The sequence below is a fragment of the Coregonus clupeaformis genome, chromosome 30 (assembly GCF_020615455.1).
Source record: "Coregonus clupeaformis isolate EN_2021a chromosome 30, ASM2061545v1, whole genome shotgun sequence".
In the NCBI taxonomy this organism is placed as follows: domain Eukaryota; kingdom Metazoa; phylum Chordata; class Actinopteri; order Salmoniformes; family Salmonidae; genus Coregonus; species Coregonus clupeaformis.
Window position 1 is genome coordinate 22,215,499 of NC_059221.1, and position 11,871 is coordinate 22,227,369.

At 41.5% G+C, this 11,871-nt stretch overlaps 1 pseudogene; it reads right to left on the bottom strand.

The window, feature by feature from the left end:
• LOC121546471 overlaps nucleotides 1-9,485 on the bottom strand; it is a 35,817-nt pseudogene extending 26,332 nt beyond the window's left edge.
• Nucleotides 9,486-11,871: the final 2,386 nt, after the last annotated feature.

Sequence of the window (11,871 nt, forward strand, 5' to 3'; positions counted from 1 at the left end):
CCCAAACATATGAAAGAAGGTACTCTGGTCAGATGAGAATAAAATTGAGCTTTGGCCATCAAGGAAGAAAAAAATAAGCAAACACGTTTGGTGTTCGCCAAAAGGCATGTGCGAGACTCCCCAAACATATGGAAGAAGGTACTCTGGTCAGATGAGAATAAAATTGAGCTGGCGCAAACCAAACACCTCTCATCACCCCGAGAACACCATCTCCACAGTGAAGCATGGTGGTGGCAGCATCATGCTGTGGGGATGTTTTTCATCGGCAGGGACTGGGATACTGGTCAGAATTGAAGGAATGATGGATGGCGCTAAATACAGGGAAATTCTTGAGGGAAAACTGTTTCAGACTTCCAGAGATTTGAGACTGGGAAGGAGGTTCACCTTCCAGCAGGACAATGACCCTAAGCATACTGCTAAAGCAACACTCGAGTGGTTTAAGGGGAAACATGTAAATGTCTTGCAATGGCCTAGTCAAAGCCCAGACCTCAATCCAATTGAGAATCTGTGGTATGACTTAAAGATTGCTGTACACCAGTGGAACCCATCCAAGTTGAAGGAGCTGGAGCAGTTTTGCCTTGAAGAATGGGCAAAAATCCCAGTGGCTAGATGTGCCAAGCTTATAGAGACATATCCCAAGAGACTTGCAGCTGTAATTGCTGCAAAAGGTGTCTCTACAAAGTATTGACTTTGGGGGGGTGAATAGTTATGCACGCTCAAGTTTTCTTTTTCTTTTTTCTTTTTTCTTGTTTGTTTCACAATAAAAAAAATGTTTTGCATCTTCAAAGTGGTAGGCATGTTGTGTAAATCAAATGATACAACCCCCCAAAAAATCAATTTTAATTCCAGGTTGAAAGGCAACAAAATAGGAAAAATGCCAAGGGGGGTGAATACTTTCGCAAGCCACTGTAACTTTTGACACAAAATCGACTACTATGACCACTTTCCCACCATTTAGACAAAAAGTTAGAGCATATGAAATGTTTGTCTACTTCTCTGCTATTTAAATCTGAAATCAGAACACTTCTTCCACTACCACAAAAATAATTTTAAATAGCTGAAGCAAGAAACACAATTTTACTTCATGTGACCATCTAGTTTCATTTGGAACCTGACACTACATTCACATACACTGGGTAATAGTAATACAATGACTAACCCCAATGGTAACATTTGATAAACACTTGATAAACATTAATGTTTGTGGTTGAGAGGATCACTCACACTCCAGCAGCGATGCACTCGAGGAGCAGCTCCTCCCCCTGCAGGACAGTCTGGGAGCTGGACCTTCCGGCCGGAGACAAGAAGGTGGGGGCTGCCTCAGACACCATGCGCACTGTTGAGGGAACACACCTGATGATTTAATTATCCCGGAGTGAAGACTTTCCCCACTGTCAAATATCATGACAGCAGGGACTAGGGCTGTGGATTGACTATTGGGACTACACTGGGAGCAAATTCTTATTTTCACTCCACAACAACACTGTCTGATCCCTATTTCAAGGCATGTCAATGTTATAGAAGATTGTTATAGGATGTTATGTTGTGTTAAGATGAGGAGATCGTTCATTTCTGGTTGTATATTTAAAATAAAATTACAACAAAATGCAGATCAGTAAGATCAGAGGAGAACGGTAAATCATTTTAGCTGATAGTCTGAAATAAACAATGGGGAATCTGCTGAACAATACAAATGAAAACATACAGCAGTGAGCCAAGAAGGGGGGAAAGCAACTGTTTAATGAGGTAGGCAAGTTAGTACATGGTAGTAAATAAAATGGTGGAATCCTTGTGTCACATACTGTTGTTGCATATTATACAGTAACCAATACTAACTTACTCTGACGGTAATAGGCATCTTCTGCTGGATAATGTTTTTGTAGGGGAAGCGTGCATTGCAGCAGTAGTCGGTGGCAGAGTCATTGACGTAGACATTAGAGAAGTAGAGATCTCCATTCACCCCCATAGACACTCTACGGTCCTGTTTGATAGGCAGCATGACTGGGGGATGGGGCTGGTGAGGCCAGTTGAAAGGTCTACCAGATGAACCTGAAATTGAATATTAAGTTATGAATGCATTTCCTGGTAAGGTCATCTTGAGTCAATATGATAAAAAGTGGGACGTCCACACAGATCATGTTTGGGATAAGTATCAGAATACAAAAAATAAGTACAAAATAAGCTCATGTGTTCCAAGATGGCGTAGCAGTGCGGTCGCTTTTATTTCATCGTCCTTGTGTAAATATCCCGTTTCTTGTTTTTTTTGTCTATTTTGTATATATCTCTCAATTTTTACTTTTCATTCTTTAACTAAATATACTTTCCTGCAATCCGCCTCACCCAACGTGGAAAGGATTCTATTATTTCTTTATAACTTTCATCAAGAACCGTAAGCTGATACTATTGTAGCCGCAACTAAATGGCTACCTGCTATTAGTCACCGTTAGCGTCTTCACCACTGTCCGTGGCCTACACTATCCACCAGCCAGCTCTAGCTCTAGCCTGGACAATTCGTCGGCCAGTCTGCACAGCGTGCTATCGACCCAGCGTACTATCGACCCAGAGCTTATTGGACTTTCTGCCGGAATCACTGGACCCTAGCGCCGGATCATCACAACCAGCTAGCTAGCTGCAACCTGTTGTTGGCTGATTTACCATTGCCCTATAGCAAGCACCAGTTAGCCTTGAGCTAGCTTCAGGCCCATCTCCCGGCTATCTACCTCTCTGTCAACCGGACGGGACCTCCTAGTGTTGACACTGAGCCCCGCCGATCCAACACGACTGGTTTGCCGACGAAATAGTCTGATGTGGTTTCATCAGGCTTCCAGTTGCGACGACCACGAAGATCCATCTGCCAGCCCCGGCCCGCTAGCACACGCAAACTACAACTGTGCTCCCTGCTAGCTGTGCTGAAGCACCAATTTGAACTGCTCTCGGACTCACATATTGCTGTTCACTGGACCTTATGATCACTCAGCTGCACAGCTGATGCCTGCTGGACTGTTCCTTTACACGGTACCCTGTCCTGTTTATTCTGTTTAGTCTTAGCCCAAACGTTATCGCTATTTCCAGTTGTTGTCTTAGCTCTCTCTAATAACACCTGTGACTGCTTTATGCCTCTCTCCCATGTCAATTATGCCTTGCCTATTGCTGTTTGGGTTAGCTCTTATTATACAATTTCACTGTAGAACCCCTAGTCCCTCTCAAACTGCCTCATATAGTTCCTTTGTTCCACCCCCCATACACGCCGAGACCGGCTCAATCGGTGCCTCCAATGACGCTATCTCTTTCATTGTTACCCAACGCTTAGGGTTACCTGAACTGTACTCATATCCTTCCATATCCTTTTCTGTACATAATGCCCTGAATCTTTTCTACAACGCCCGGAGAACTGCCCCCTTTATTCTATGTACCCAACGCACTAGAAGACCAGTTCTTAAAGCCTTTAGTCGTATCCTTATTCTAGTCCTCCTCTGTTCCTCTGGTGATGTAGAGGCTAACCCAGGCCCTGCAGCCCCCAGTATCACTCCTACTCCCCAGGAGCTATCATTTGTTGACTTCTGTAACCGTAAAAGTCTTGGTTTTCTGCACATAAATATCAGAAGCCTCCTTCCTAAGTTTGAGTTATTCACTGCGTTAGCACACTCCGCCAACCCTGATGTTCTAGCAGTGTCTGAATCCTGGCTTAGGAAGGCCACCAAAAATTCTGAAATTTCCATCCCCAACTATAACATTTTCCGTCTAGATAGAACTGCCAAAGGGGGTGGAGTTGCAATCTACTGTAGAGATAGCCTGCATAGCTCTATCATACTATCCAGGTCTGTGCCCAAACAGTTTGAGCTTCTACTTCTAAAAATCCACCTTTCCAGAAATAAATCTCTCACTGTTGCCGCTTGCTACAGACCCCCCTCAGCCCCCAGCTGTGCCCTGGACACCATATGTGAATTGATTGCCCCCATCTATCCTCAGAGTTCGTACTGCTTGGTGACCTAAATTGGGATATGCTTAACACCCCGGCCATCCTACAATCTAAACTAGATGCCCTCAATCTCACACAAATTATCAACGAACCTACCAGGTACAACCCTAAATCCGTAAACATGGGTACCCTCATAGATATCATCCTGACTAACTTACCCTCTAAATACACCTCCGCTGTCTTCAACCAGGATCTCAGCGATCACTGCCTTATTGCCTGCGTCCGTAACGGGTCCGCGGTCAAACGACCACCCCTCATCACTGTCAAACGCTCCCAAAAACACTTCAGCGAGCAGGCCTTCCTAATTGACCTGGCCCAGCTATCCTGGATGGATATAGATCTCATTCCGTCAGTAGAGGATGCCTGGTTGTTCTTTAAAAGTAATTTCCTCTCAATCTTAAATAGACATGCCCCATTCAAAAAATACAGAACTAAGAACAGATATAGCCCCTGGTTCTCCTCAGACTTGACTGCCCTTGACCAGCACAAAAACATCCTGTGGCGTACTGCATTAGCATCAAATAGCCCCCGCGATATGCAACTTTTCAGGGAAGTTAGGAACCAATATACACAAGCAGTTAGGAAAGCAAAGGCTAACTTTTTCAAACAGAAATTTGCATCCTGTAGCACTAACTCCAAAAAGTGTTGGGACACTGTAAAGTCCATGGAAAATAAGAGCACCTCCTCCCAGCTGCCCACTGCACTGAGGCTAGGAAACACTATCACCACCGATAAATCTACAATAATCGAGAATTTCAACAAGCATTTTGCTACGGCTGGCCATGCTTTCCACCTGGCTACCACTACCCCGGCCACCAGCTCTGCACCCTCCGCTGCAACTTGCCCATGCCCCCCGCTTCTCCTTCACACAAATCCAGACAGCTGATGTTCTAAAAGAGCTGCAAAATCTGGACCCCTACAAATCATCTGGGCTAGACAATCTGGACCCTTTCTTTCTAAAACTAGCCGCCGAAATTGTCGCAACCCCTATTACTAGCCTGTTCAACCTCTCTTTCGTAACGTCTGAGATCCCCAGAGATTGGAAAGCTGCCGCGGTCATCCCCCTCTTCAAAGGGGGTGACACTCTAGATCCAAACTGTTACAGACCCATATCCATCCTGCCCTGCCTTTCAAAAGTGTTTGAAAGCCAAGTCAACAAACAGATCACCGACCATTTCGAATCCCACCGTACCTTCTCCGCTATGCAATCCGGTTTCGAGCTGGTCATGGGTGCACTTCAGCCACGCTCAAGGTCCTAAACGATATTATAACCGCGATCGATAATAGACAGTACTGTGCAGCCGTTTTCATTGACCTGGCCAAGGCTTTCGACTCTGTCAACCACCGCATTCTTATTGGCAGACTAAATAGCCTTGGTTTCTCAAATGACTGCCTCACCTGGTTCACCAACTACTTCTCAGATAGAGTTCAATGTGTCAAATCGGAGGGCCTGTTGTCTGGACCTATGGCAGTCTCTATGGGGGTGCCACAGGGTTCAATTCTTGGGCCGACTCTTTTCTCTGTGTATATCAATGACGTCGCTCTTGCTGCTGGTGACTCTCAGATCCACCTCTCACGAGACGACACCATTTTGTATACATCTGGCCCTTCATTGGACACTGTGTTAACAAACCTCCAAACGAGCTTCAATTCCATACAACACTCCTTCAGTAGCCTCCAACTGCTCTTAAACACTAGTAAAACTAAATGCATGCTCTTCAACCGAACGCTGCTTGCACCCGCCCACCCGACTAGAATCACTACTCTCGACGGGTCTGACCTAGAGTATGTGGACAACTACAAATATCTAGGTGTCTGGTTAGACTGTAAACTCTCCTTCCAGACTCACATTAAGAATCTCCAATCCAAAGTTAAATCTAGAATCGGTTTCCTATTTCGCAACAAAGCCTCCTTCACTCATGCTGCCAAACATGCCCTCGTAAAACTGACTATCCTACCGATCCTTGACTTCGGCGATGTCATTTACAAAATAGCCTCCAACACTCTACTCAGCAAATTGGATGTAGTCTATCACAGTGCCATCCGTTTTGTCTCCAAAGCCCCATATAATACCCACCACTGTGACCTATACGCTCTTGTTGGCTGGTCCTCACTACATATTCGTCGCCAAACCCACTGGCTCCAGGCCATCTATAAATCACTGCTAGGCAAATCCCCGCCTTATCTTAGCTCATTGGTCACCATAGCGACACCCACCCGTAGTCTGCGCTCCAGCGGGTATATCTCACTGGTCATCCCCAAAGCCAACACCTCCTTTGGCCGCAATTCCTTCCAGTTCTCTGCTGCCAATGACTGGAACAAATTGCAAAAATCTCTGAAGCTGGAGACACTTATCTCCCTCACTAACTTTAAGCATCAGTTGTCAGAGCACCTTACCGATCACTGCACCTGTACACAGCCCATCTGAAATTAGCCCGCCCAACTACCTCATCCCTATATTGTTATTTATTTTGCTCATTTGTACCCCAGTATCTCTATTTGCACATCATCTCTTGCACATCTATCATTCCAGTGTTAATACTAATTGTAATTATTTTGCACTATAGCCTATTTTATTGCCTTACCTCCATAACTTGCTAAATTTGCACACACTGTATATATATGTATTCTGTTGTATTTTTTTGACTTTGTTTTGTTTTACCCCATATGTAACTCTGTGTTGTTGTTTTTATCGCACTGCTTTGCTTTATCTTGGCCAGGTCGCAGTTGTAAATGAGAACTTGTTCTCAACTGGTTTACCTGGTTAAATAAAGGTGAAATAAAAAATAAAAATAAAAAAATCAGTTCAGAAAGAGAGACAAGTGGTTGTCATTAGTTATAGAATATAAAATGCCATTCCTAGACACGATGTACTACTGATTTGAGAAAATGAGTTAGGCCTACTCACACTTGCTCATCAGGTAGGTCTCAGGTTTGGGAGGGCCTGGAGGAGGGCTGCAGTCCAGGACCAGAGGGAGACCAACACTCACTGTTACCGGCTCCAACATCTCTCTGGGCCACAGAGGGGCCCCTGACATGGACACATAGGGGTAATTTGTTTATTTGCTTACATAGGGTTAAGAGGATGAGGTAAGATACATTTAATCTAGGGATCAGAATCTTGCTGGGACATGGACTTATCTCAACATCTTTTGAGGTCTGTAAACGGCAGACAAAATTGGACTTTGGAGTGATTTGTCCCTTTAGGCTTTGCTTGGTTCTGCCACAAACATTTAGCATTTTAAAGGTTTGAGACCCTGGCTTTTCTAATGTACTCTGTGACAATGGATTCAAAAGCCTGAATGGAGTGGCAGCTTACTAGAGATGTGTAGGTTGATCTTGTTTGAGTATGCAGTGCCATACTCATTGGTGGCAACACACTGGTACTCCCCCTCATAGGCCTCCGGGTCAGCCCAGGCATAGATGTCCAGCGTCCCCAAATGTCTCCTCATTGAGGCCTGAGGGTCCCGTGCCACGTTGAAATACTTCCCATTACGCCGCCATGAGAAACTTAGGGATAAAGGCAAGTCTTTTGGATCAGGTAATTAAAGGTGTTCTACTACAGCTACTCAAAATATTTACATGGTTTTGAACTATAAAGAAAGTGCTGCGGATGTGTCTGTTCTTACATGGGTATGTCAGTTCTTACATACAGTTGAAGTCGGAAGTTTACATACACTTAGGTTGGAGTCATTAAAACTTGTTTTTCAACCACTCCACAATATTTGGTCAGAGTAACAAGACAGAGCTTTTTATTTTCAGTACGGTACAAGAAAGAAGTGACATTGGAGCCAGTGGATGATAAAGATCAGGAGGGATCATTTGACTATCGGTAGGCAACATAAAAGAACTGGCTGAATATCAACTGAGAAAACCTTGACTTGAGATACAATTGAAGTCGGAAGTTTACATACACTTAGGTTGGAGTCATTAAAACTCGTTTTTCAACCACTCCACAAATTTCTTGTTAACAAACTATAGTGCAAGTTATCTTTCCAACAATTGTTTACAGACAGATTATTTCACTTATAATTCACTGAATCACAATTCCATTGGGTCAGAAGTTTACATACACTAAGTTGACTGTGCCCTTAAACAGCTTGGAAAATTCCAGAAAATGATGTCATTGCTTTAGAAGCTTCTGATAGGCTAATTGACATAATTTGAGTCAATTGGAGGTGTACCTGTGGATGTATGTCAAGGCCTACCTTCAAACTCAGTACCTCTTTGCTTGACATCATTGGAAAATCAAAAGAAATCAGCCAAGATTTGTAGACCTCCACAAGTCTGGTTCATCCTTGGGAGCAATTTCCAAACGCCTGAAGGTACCACGTTTGTCTGTACAAACAATAGGACGCAAGTATAAACACCATGAAAATCAATCCCAGAACAACAGCAAAGGACCTTGTGAAGATGCTGGAGGAAACAGGTACAAAGGTATCTATATCCACAGTAAAACGAGTCCTATATTGACATAACCTGAAAGGCCGCTCAGCAAGGAAGAAGCCACTGCTCCAAAACCGCCATAAAAAAGACAGACTACGGTTTGCAACTGCACATGGGGACAAATATTGTACTTTTTGGAGAAATGTCCTCTGGTCTGATGAAACAAAAATATAACTGTTTGGCCATAATGACCATCGTTATGTTTGGAGGAAAAAGGGGGTGGCTTACAAGCCGAAGAACACCATCCCAACCGTGAAGCACGGGGGTGGCAGCATCATGCTGTGGGGGTGCTTTGCTGCAGGAGGGACTAGTGCACTTCACAAAATAGATGGCATCATGAGGAAGGAAAATTATGTGGATATATTGAAGCAACATCATTCAGGAAGTTAAAGCTTGGTCGCAAATGGGTCTTCCAAATGGACAATGACCCCAAGCATACTTCCAAAGTTGTGGCAAAATGGCTTAAGGACAACAAAGTCAAGGTATTGGAGTGGCCATCACAAAGCCCTGACCTCAATCCCATAGAAAATTTGAGGGCAGAACTGAAAAAGCTTGTGTGAGCATGGAGGCCTACAAACCTGACTCAGTTCACCAGCTCTGTCAGGAGGAATGGGCTAAAATTCACCCAACTTATTGTGGGAAGCTTGTGGAAGGCTACCCGTAACATTTGACCCAAGTTAAACAATTTAAAGGCAATGCTACCAAATACTAATTGAGTGTATGTAAACTTCTGACCCACTGGGAATGTGATGAAATAAATAAAAGCTTAAATAAATCATTCTCTCTACTATTATTCTGACATTTCACATTCTTAAAATAAAGTGGTGATCCTAACTGACCTAAGACAGGGAATTTTTACTAGGATTAAATGTTAGGAATTGTGAAAAACTGAGTTTAAATGTATTTGGCTAAGGTGTATGTAAACTTCCGACTTCAACTGTAGGTGTGTCAGTTCTTACCTGGGTGTGTCAGTTCTTACATGGGTGTGTCAGTTCTTACCTGGGTGTGTCAGTTCTTACATTGGGTGGGGGGTGCCTTTGGCTTCACACTCCACGACCATGTTGTCTCTGGGGTCCACGACAAGTTCCTTCAACGACTGTTTTATAATGGTGGGGGGCTGTCTGACTGTAGGTGGACAAGTAAAAATTAAAAACCTTATTACATTAGGATTGTACATTTATTGACATTCTGTATTTAAGCAATAAGGCATGATGTGGTGTGGTACAGTGCCTTCGGAAAGTATTCAGACCCCTTGACCTTTTCCACATTTTGTTACGTTACAGCCTTGTTCTGAAATGGATTAAATGGATTTTCCCCTAATCAATCTACACACAATACCCCATAATGACAAAGCAAAAACAGGTTTTGAGACATTTTTGTAAATTCATTAAAAATAAAAAACGGAAATATGACATTTACATAAGTATTCAGACCCTTTACTCAGTACTTTGTTGAAGCACCTTTGGCAGCGATTACAGTCTCGAGTCTTCTTTTTTTTTCCTTTTTTTTTTGTGTGTGACTTTTTTCTAGTTAGTAGATCAGCTTTAATATTGCAGATAGATTGTAACTTCCATCAATGTAATTGTCTGCATCACTTCCAATCCCCCATATGTTTTTTTCTCTCGCTATATATATATATATATATATATATATATATATATATATATATATATATATATATATATATATATATATATATATACATATATATATATATATATACATATATACATACATATACATTTCCTTTTTAAAAAATATATTTCCCTTTATTACTTTCCAACCCCACCACCCCTTCCCTAATTGGAGTAAACTAGTGAACAACAATGCTTAGGCCTCTACTTCCAGCTTATACATATGATATACATTTTATGGACACAGTCAATTTTACAATAATTATATTTTGTTTGTTTTTACTCCTGAACTTCCTCTACCCTCAACCTCTCCGATCATTTTCATGATGTCCATCCGGTTTGCTTCTATATGCCATATCTTTCTAACTCTGCTCTTTCACAAAAGCTCTCAACCTATAACCTATATACTTATTATGGACACAGTATGCTTACATTATTAGTTATCTTGTTGTTATTAGTTGTTGTTAGTTGTTATTAGTCCCATCCTTCAACTCCATTCAACACCACCCATCTATCTCTTAACACCATCCATATTTGATTTCTATTTGCCATATATTTTTCAACTGTACTGTGATGTTTTACAAAAGTTCTGAACCTTTCTTTTCTCTTTGTTTCTACAGATTGTAAATTGAAAATAAACATTTTTGCTAAAAGCATTATTATATTATTTATCGATTGACTATGACTTTTCAGATCACCCATTAATGCTATCTGCAGGGTTAGCTCCAGGTAAATATTGCAATCCTTTAGCCATTCCTGGACCTGTGTCCAAAAACAAGCTACAAATGGACAGTACCAAAACAAATGATCTAATGATTCTGTCTCTTCGCAGCAAAATCTGCAGAGCTGGGAAGATTGTATCCCCCATATAAATAACATTATATTGGTAGCAAGAATTTTATTTAATAATTTAAATTGAAAAATTTTTGAATCCGGCGTTGTTTTGCGTATCAGTTCATAAACACTATGCCATGGGATCGGTACGTCAAAAATCTCTTCCCAACTATTTTGCAATATATATGGGGTGGCTGTCAATCCTTTGGTCCTTAAATGAAACTGGTATACTTTGTTATTTATCACAGTTTTCTTTAACCAATTATGTTCTTTAACGCAAGGCCGACAGACAAGTTCCTTACATTTTCCCCCTTCCACTTTCCTCTTCCATTTTTGCGGTAATGCTGCAATTATTTGGTTGTAATTTTGGGTAGAGCAGACATTTCCATATGTTTTTGTTAGCTGCATGTGCGACATAACTCCACCAGTCCTACCGATGATATCATTTACGAAGATTATACCTTTTTTAAACATTTTGTCCAAAAAAATGTTTTTTTATCAATTAGTATATTTGAGTTTAACCACAATATTTGTTGCATTATTTGTTCTGTCGTTTCTGGAGGATTAAATTGAAAATGCAACCAACTTTCTATGTGTTGTTTTAGAAATATTGATATTTGGGAGATTATTTCCTTTTCAAATAACTGAAAGTGTGAGGTTGTAATCTGAATAAAGGGAAAAAGGCCATTCTTGAACATTGGGTGAGACAATCTTACTAATTTGCTAGAGAACCAGTTCGGATTGAAGCTTTTAGTGATAGGTCTAATGCTTTAATATTTAATAATTTATTTCCTCAGAATTCATATTCATTATAATAACAGGCCCTTTTAATTTTATCTGGCTTGCCGTTCCAAATAAAATTGAATATTTTTTTCTCATATAATTTAAAAAACTGTTCGCTAGGCGTAGGCAAGACCATAAGCAAATAGGTAAACTGGGATAATACTAAAGAGTTAATCAAGGTGATTTTTCCACAAA